The following is a 7,797-nucleotide window of genomic DNA, read 5'->3' as shown; positions in this document are numbered from 1 at the left end:
ACGATCCGCACTCCCTGCCGGATCGACAGAGGTGGCGTCTCGGAGGACGCCATTCCTCCACAAACCACCGAACCGAATCACTTACCTAAACAACTCTCTCACCACTCACGAGAGGTTTAAACAATAACTTAACATGATCATGCACAAAGAGCAGTCGAAGAAGACAGGAGAAATCAGAAAAAACAGGGGACAGAAAACCAATTGATTCTCCGCACCACTTGCACGCCTGACGCCACCATCGCTCACACACCACTCACTCACTTGAAGGGGTGAAGAGGAGAGGAGAGGAGAGCATAATGATAAATTATCAGTCATATAAGGGTTAAATTAAACAACCTATAAGCTCACATCAGACAGAGAGGGAGGGGAGTTTTCCACAACAAATGGGAGAAAGGGGAGAGAAAGTGGCAGGAGCACAGACATGAAGACTTGGAAAAAGAAAAGGAGAACAGCCAGGCAGCCATCCGCCCCCACGAAGCTCAGCAACCCTCTCTGCCTCCATGTGCAGAACCAGATAAGGTCGCATTAATCAAAATCTGCCACTTCCCCTTCCAAAAAAAACACAGTCAATGCCATCAACCCCCCTCTGTGAAGTATCTGTCACCAAAACGGAAATTTCCATATTTAATGGGGAAGCTTTATATCACAAGAAACGCATTGTGGGTGGAGGTTGGAAGGAACTGGAACAATCTGTCAGCATGTGGAGCCCCGCCGTTCATGAATTGACTTATTATTTTATCATTATAGTTACAATTTAAACGACAATCAATAACAACAGCTCATTGCAACGGACCTACTCTGTGTCCGTCCTACTGTCCGTCCTACTGTCCTTGAAGGCATTTCGAGCTAACAAATCAATTCACTGTGGCTTTCCTCTCTGATGTCATTTGTGTATTTTGCCCTTTGTCATTTCTACCCCATATTTGATTCTTGTGCCTATAACGACACATCTGCATCCCCTTTCCCAGCGACAGATAAACAGGTGGTGTTTTGTGCTTTTTTTCTCGTCCTGTTTTTTTTTTTCCGCCACCCTCCCCGAGGAGAGACATCAAAGGGAATAAGAGATCATGTGCTATGAGTGCAGAGCGTGCCAGGGGGACATGGTCATGAAAGGGGGTGGGGGAAGGGGGTGGGCAGCTGCTTAGGGCGAGCTCAGGGCTTCACAGAGCCTGACCTTTAACCCCTGAACCTCCACAACCCCTCAGCCAGACCTACCCTCAGAGCAGCTGCCAACTAGATCACATCAGTGTCAAAGAGCTCCCCTCCCCTACCGGAGCCTGATGAACACCACGCCGACTGCAGCGCGCAACGCAACACAGGAAGGACTCGACCATTCTGACCATGAAACATGTTTCTGTTATTGTCAGACTCAGTCGGCTCCATTTGACAACATATTGTCACCTCTCAAGCTGAAAGCAGATTAGTGTCGTTACCAAAAAACCAATGGACGTGTGTTATTGACATCATGTCCATGAAACAACAGTGATCACGTGACTGATGGACAAGATGGAAAATGTCAAAGTCAAAACAAAATTCATTCGGTCGTTATTTCTTCATTTTCTCTCTGGGTCTGTCCCAGATAGTCAGTTAGTACATGTTCCCCCTATTTTGCTAAAAGCAAATGAAACAGGTTTTAATATCACAACGTTCAATAGCATGATGCTAACATCATATTGATGTTAGCATGAGTCATGTCAACGCATCATATGACTAAAACCTGATTGGTTTATTGGAATGTGTTATGTTTACAATCAGGCCATTTTGTTGTTCTGAGTTTGTTTAAAGGAGTAAAGGTTACAGGGGGGGCAGTTTGAATCCAGCCGATCTGTGAAATGCTGGTTGATGCGTTCACCAATGCAAGTTGTCAGCATCCGTTGTCTCCTCATAGCTGTATGACTGAGACGCCTCGTCCTTTTAGGTGGAGAGTAGTAGAGTGGTACTAGAACATACTGATGGGGATTCGATGATCAATAGACGGAAATATGAACGGAATCATCTGCACACAGCTCACAATCTAACGTGCTGCTCCAAATGAACAAATATTGCCACAGGCCTCCTCTGTGACTTACACAGACAAATGGACAAGCTGGAAAAAGGAACTCCTTTTACAGATTGTGTGTTGGGCGGGCAGCTAACTAGCTGGCTTCACTGTGTGTGTGCCTGATGTTGTGGTGATTGATTGAAGTAATTACGCTGGTGGAGAGACTCCTTACCTGGCTAATCCCACAGTGAATTTAACTGCAGGATGACAGATAGCGTATTTACATCCCCTGAATCTGTGGCCTGATGAGCTTTACTACTCGCGACTTCGTCGACCAAATTATGCAAAGTGACTTTCAAGACTGATCCAGTTCAGTTAAAATCCCCTATTTCAGTAATATAGTCAATGCAAGGAGTTGGTAAACATCAGTATTTGATGACTGTACATCTTTGTCGTCTGTGTTGAAAACTTTCCTGTTACGGGCTGTGATTGTGCTGGAGTCACCAGCTCATCAGGGCCATGTGAAGGACAGACAACCATTCAGCAAACCAGGGGACCTTCTTGCTATGAGGCAACAGTGCTAACCACTGCCCCACCATGTCGCCCTTGGAAACATAATATATTACATGTTACATTACATTACATTTATGATATATCATAAATATATCTCTTCTAGCAGCAAATTCCACGATCTAAGCAGTTCACAATGTGCCTCATCCCCATCATTAATGGACACTTGGTTGATCCCTACATCCACCGTCATCAACACCGATGATCCTTAGATGGGGGGAGTGGGCGGTGGTCAGCAAGGTGCTCTGTGAGGGGGTTCCCTCCACGTCCACATCGGTTTGGTCGTCTGCAGATCTTGAAAGAAAAGGGGGAGTAGCTGAGGGTCTCAGAAGGGTTCAGTGAAAGAGAAGGAGAGGGGGGAAGCTCAGATCATGTGTCAGGACCTGCAGCCAAGTGTCTTAGTAGAACTCCATGGTTGGTCCTGGGCTCAGGATGGAGAAAGACTAAACAAACAGTACAGTGGGCAGACAGACATTCCACCACACAGCTCCAGCTCAACGCAGCTTGACGCCTTCAGACTTGACTTTGGTTCCAGACACGTCCTTTTCACCACGGTTCAGTTCCTCCTCCATGTGAGTGTTGACGTCACATATATGCAACACAAACACAAAAACAATGTTGGACCTGGAGGAGGGGGGCAACCTGGTGCTCAGTTTGGGGATTTTTTTTCACCAACAGCGAGAAGAGAGACGGAGCAGGTCACGGTCACAGAGATCAACTGCTGGTGCATCTCTGTGACCAACACTTTGTGTGTCTGGTGAGAACGTTCACAAACATCTGGAACTGACGACAGTGTGTTTTCAGCACATCAGCCATGTTAAATGAACAGGAAACGAGGACAATAGGTGCTTGCTGTATCGCTACTGACTGTTGATGGTAGCACCTGGGACGTCCCTCAGTCCTCAGGGACCAATCAGAGGCCGGCAGCCTTAGACGTCACATTTTAGTATCGGCTCAGCTCGCTATGACCCTCACCAGAGGAGGAACCACAAAGAGCAGCAGGTACTCGGTACTATCCCTGATGGAAATGCAAAAATGCTGAAAGGCGAACTGAGTCGAGAAGTGCTAGCACCTATTCTACAAAGGATGAGGCAGGCTTCATTAGCTGCAGGCTGCAAACGTTAGGGCTGGTGCAGTGAGTGGGCAAGAGCAGTGTCATTGAACCAGTGAGCTGAACAACATGCTACCCCGCCCCCCCACTGCGTCACTGCCTAAACCATTGTGTTGTACAGTAATCTTCTGTCTGTTGTCTCTCCAAACACGGACCAACGAACATACACAACAACATCAGACAATCATTAGAGTCAAGTAGACACAGGCGCTTACAGGATTATTCCCCGTAGTTCACGTGTTTTACGTTGAATCTGTGTGTGTTTGTGTTGTCAAGAGCCTTGGTGGTTGATATGATAGCAGAGCCACCAGAAAACGCCCCAATTGCACTGTCTGTCGCGCGCTGAGCCTCCTGCACCAAGACACTGTCTTTTGTTCTCCCCTGCCAGTGGGAGACGTCTGACAGCTCTGAAATGATCTCTCTCCCTAGATCTCTGCACACACACACACACACACACACACACACACACACACACAGTGTATTGGACCATGCAGTGTATTGGACCATGATTGACATGATGCATTCCCTAGCTCTAACCTCTCCCATCACGTCTGAATGTGTAACCCTAACCCTACGTCAACGCCGTGTTTAATTTCAACCTTAAAATGGAGTCTGAGGTTCAGCTCTCACCTGAAGGCTTATTGATTTGGTGACATGCTAGTTGCTTGGTGAATACCCACAATTCATCATTTTCATTTGTCCCTGCATCATGAGAAATACACACACACACGCGCACTGCAATCACTCCCAATTTTGCACACACACAAAAGAGATAAATACACACATGCAAACTGGCTGAAAACGTCCATGTCACTCGCTCCAACACAGCCTGTATTTTCGTCCCTTCCCATCATTTTCTCTCAGCATCTGTCTTTTGCTCCCATTTTTCGTCACTGGCTGGCAGGCAAATCCCTCATGGATTTCTGGAGGCTATCACCATGGAGACGGTGCTCTGTCACACGTGTCTATAGATCCTCCTGCTGGATAGGGGGCACAACCAGAGGTGGTGCATTCCCTGCATCTTGAGTTTGGTCTGCAGAGAGACGACAATGGTTTGTGGGAGTCGATAAGAGGAATAGGGCAGAAAGGGGAACTGTTTAGATAGAAGAATGCCATAAACAGTAGAGCACACAGACGTGAACAAAGGTGGATGTAGAAAAGGAACATGAGCAGGTGAGGTTATGCTGGGTGGAGAGGGAGAGGAAGGGAGGAAAGCAGCAGTGAGTGGAGGCAGAGGAAGCGTCATCTGTGTGTCAGGAAGACAAATACCATGTGATGCTAATGACTGGCTAAAGCTTTTGCCCCTGCTGAGAACAGACGCTAATATGACTGCTAATAAAGGTGCCACGGAACGCTGTCGCATTCCAGCAGTCACTCAGCTGTCGCCCAAAATTAGCCAAACTGGAGTCCTCCTCTCTCCTGCTGTATTTAAAGCTCCACCAATGGGTCCTCTCTGTCGCGCTTCCATTTTTTTCTCCTGCATTAAAGTACCTCTTATTCACCCTGTAATAGAATTTGTTCCGTCCTACAATGCCGTGGATGCCCACTCCATAAAATATGAAGTGGTCTTTCCGTTGTCTGAAGCTCTTTTCCTCTCTGATTGCTACCTCTTGTACCACACACTCCTCCCGGGGGATTCATGAATCTACCAGGGGGCAAAGCAAAGGGGAACTTTACTGGCTCACTATTTTCTCCCGGTAGCTTTTTTCTATGCAGCACCTGCAGAAGTTGTTGTATTTTTAATTTGAATCCCACCACATTTACCTCGACAGTTTCAATCGCCAAGCGCAGTGCGTGGGATGCAGTTCCTGCGATGACGAATTCTGGTGCCAAGGTCACACGGCGACAGCGCCAGGGAACGTGGGATGGCAGCGCTGTGGAGGCTTCCTGTGGCTTAGTCATCATGGGGCTTAGGAGCGTGGGGGCAAACACACCTCTCACAGTGTCACAACCAGCTGACAGCTCAGGGGCGGGAGGACACCTGAGACCTAAGATGTTTGTATACGATGCGCGGTGGTAGCATTGAAGGAGGAGGAGGGGCTCTTCAACTGAGCCGCAAAAGGGAGCTTTGGAATGCCCTTGACTCCTTCGAAAAGATAGAAGTAAAACTTCCAGCATTTTTTTTCTTGCATTAACTTCTTCTGGAAAGCAGTTGTAGCATTTCAGCTGTTTTTTTTTTTGCAACATCGTCGCATTATCTGTCAGCCATCGTGGAAAGGGACACGACAGAGAAGGTGAGGAGAGGCACTGTGTCCATTTACCATTCCCACATCTCCTCTACCGCTCACCAATTACGCCCCCCCCTCACCTCACCTTCTCTCCTGCCAGGTCGCCTGCCTTGGCAGCCGGAACCTTCTGGGACCAGCCCTTGATTTATTTGGAGAGGGTCCAGAAACAGAGGGGCCAGGATGAGTGGCATTTTAATGTGCTTTTGAGGTGTTTGGTCACAAACACTATTGATCACATTGCTGCAGCATGCGCTGCATACACACACACACACACACACACACACACACACACACTCCTCCTTCACTGTCCCACAGACCCCTGAGCAGCCCTAGGGGAGAGGTCTGGTTGTCAGGCAGGGAATGAGTTTCCACGTGGGTTTAGATTAATGACATGAAGGCCCCTGGTTGTAGGGGAGGGGGAGGAGCCAGGGGCCGGACTGTTAAGGATCCCTGGTCCAGCCGACCGGACGCTGTCTGACTGATGGAGGTCTGAGGAGAAGGAGAGAGAGAAAGTCGGGTGTGAAGCACATGGAAAAACAGCAATGGGGAGGACAAACAGCACACTGGGAGTTTCACTCGTCATCCTGGGCGACATTTTTATCATCAAGATAGAAAACAGCAAGATGTGGTCTGAGCGCTAAATGCAGGAGAGTCAAATGAAATGTATTTTAAAAATCCAGCATCAACGTCCGTGTGTACCCCCCACTGACCAAACACCTCCTCTGTTTGGGACACAAACACACAGACACAGGGTCTGTAATTGCTCCAGTGTTCACCAGCTTCATTTCTGGCATTTGACATCAGTGTATGGAAAGAGCAAGTTGAACAGAACATGAGCTCATCAGGGCCACATGACGGATAGACACTGATTGACAGTGACCAGTTAACCTCACTATGCTGTTGGATGGGGGAGGAAGACGGAGTACCTGGAGAGAAATTCCACAGAGTTCGATCCCCATACTTGGAACTGTAGCCAATCAGCAGACGGCTGCACAGGTGTTGTGTTACTGTCCGACGCTGTGAACATGTGTTTCTACGTGATGATTGAGGTCTGGTGAGATGTCGGCAGCGAGTTCTGCAACATGGAATAAGAATGGGTTTGTATTTATATTTTCACTTTAATTTCTATGTGGGGGCACTAAGATTTCCCCAGATGAGACGGGCTGTTTCATGTCACGATGCCACTGGAATCAGTGAATCCATCGAAGCTGATGAATTACTACAGAACTGGAACGGGGCAACACAGATGTGAAACAAATGTTGTCACTGCTTTGTGTGAACATGGACTGCAGAAGACATACAAAGAAATGACATTTTTCCTGGAGTAAATAAATCCCACCAGACCAGTAAAGCATCAACTCCACAAAACAACTGACATTTGGCAAACAGCAACCATTGTCTCGTCATTGACGTGACTCCTGACCCTAAGTAGAGCCAACACAGGAAAACATCCAGAGGTCAACAAACTACTGGAGGAGCCAGGGACATTTCACAGCCGAGTGAACGCGCTTAACACATTTTTAGCTCCACACCAGTTGGACACGGGGCTTCTTCAATGGCCAAAAAACACACAGCTTGTTTGGGGGCAAACGTGCCAGATATGTGGACATCGACTCCCAAACTCACTCCAAAGGCTGATTCACAAACGGTGAAATACATTCCAATGTCACAGGCTCATGCTGCCCACTGTGGGTGTGTTTGTGTGTGTGTGTGTGTGTGTATGGTGGGGAGGGGGGGGGGCATATCGCAGCGCGGGGCTCTGAGAGTTTTCATGACGGAAATGGATTAAGCCCCTGAGATCAATAGCCTGAGCGAATACACAGATTATCAGATTAGGAGCTGTTCCCCTGCTGGAAAGGAGAGCTGGAGAATATATTAAAATCCAAGGTACCACTGCAAGATTCAAT

The sequence above is a fragment of the Lampetra planeri genome, unplaced genomic scaffold, assembly GCF_965212315.1.
Source record: "Lampetra planeri unplaced genomic scaffold, kcLamPlan1.2.h2 scaffold_963, whole genome shotgun sequence".
Classification (NCBI taxonomy): domain Eukaryota; kingdom Metazoa; phylum Chordata; class Hyperoartia; order Petromyzontiformes; family Petromyzontidae; genus Lampetra; species Lampetra planeri.
Note: the sequence above shows the minus strand (reverse complement) of the source record.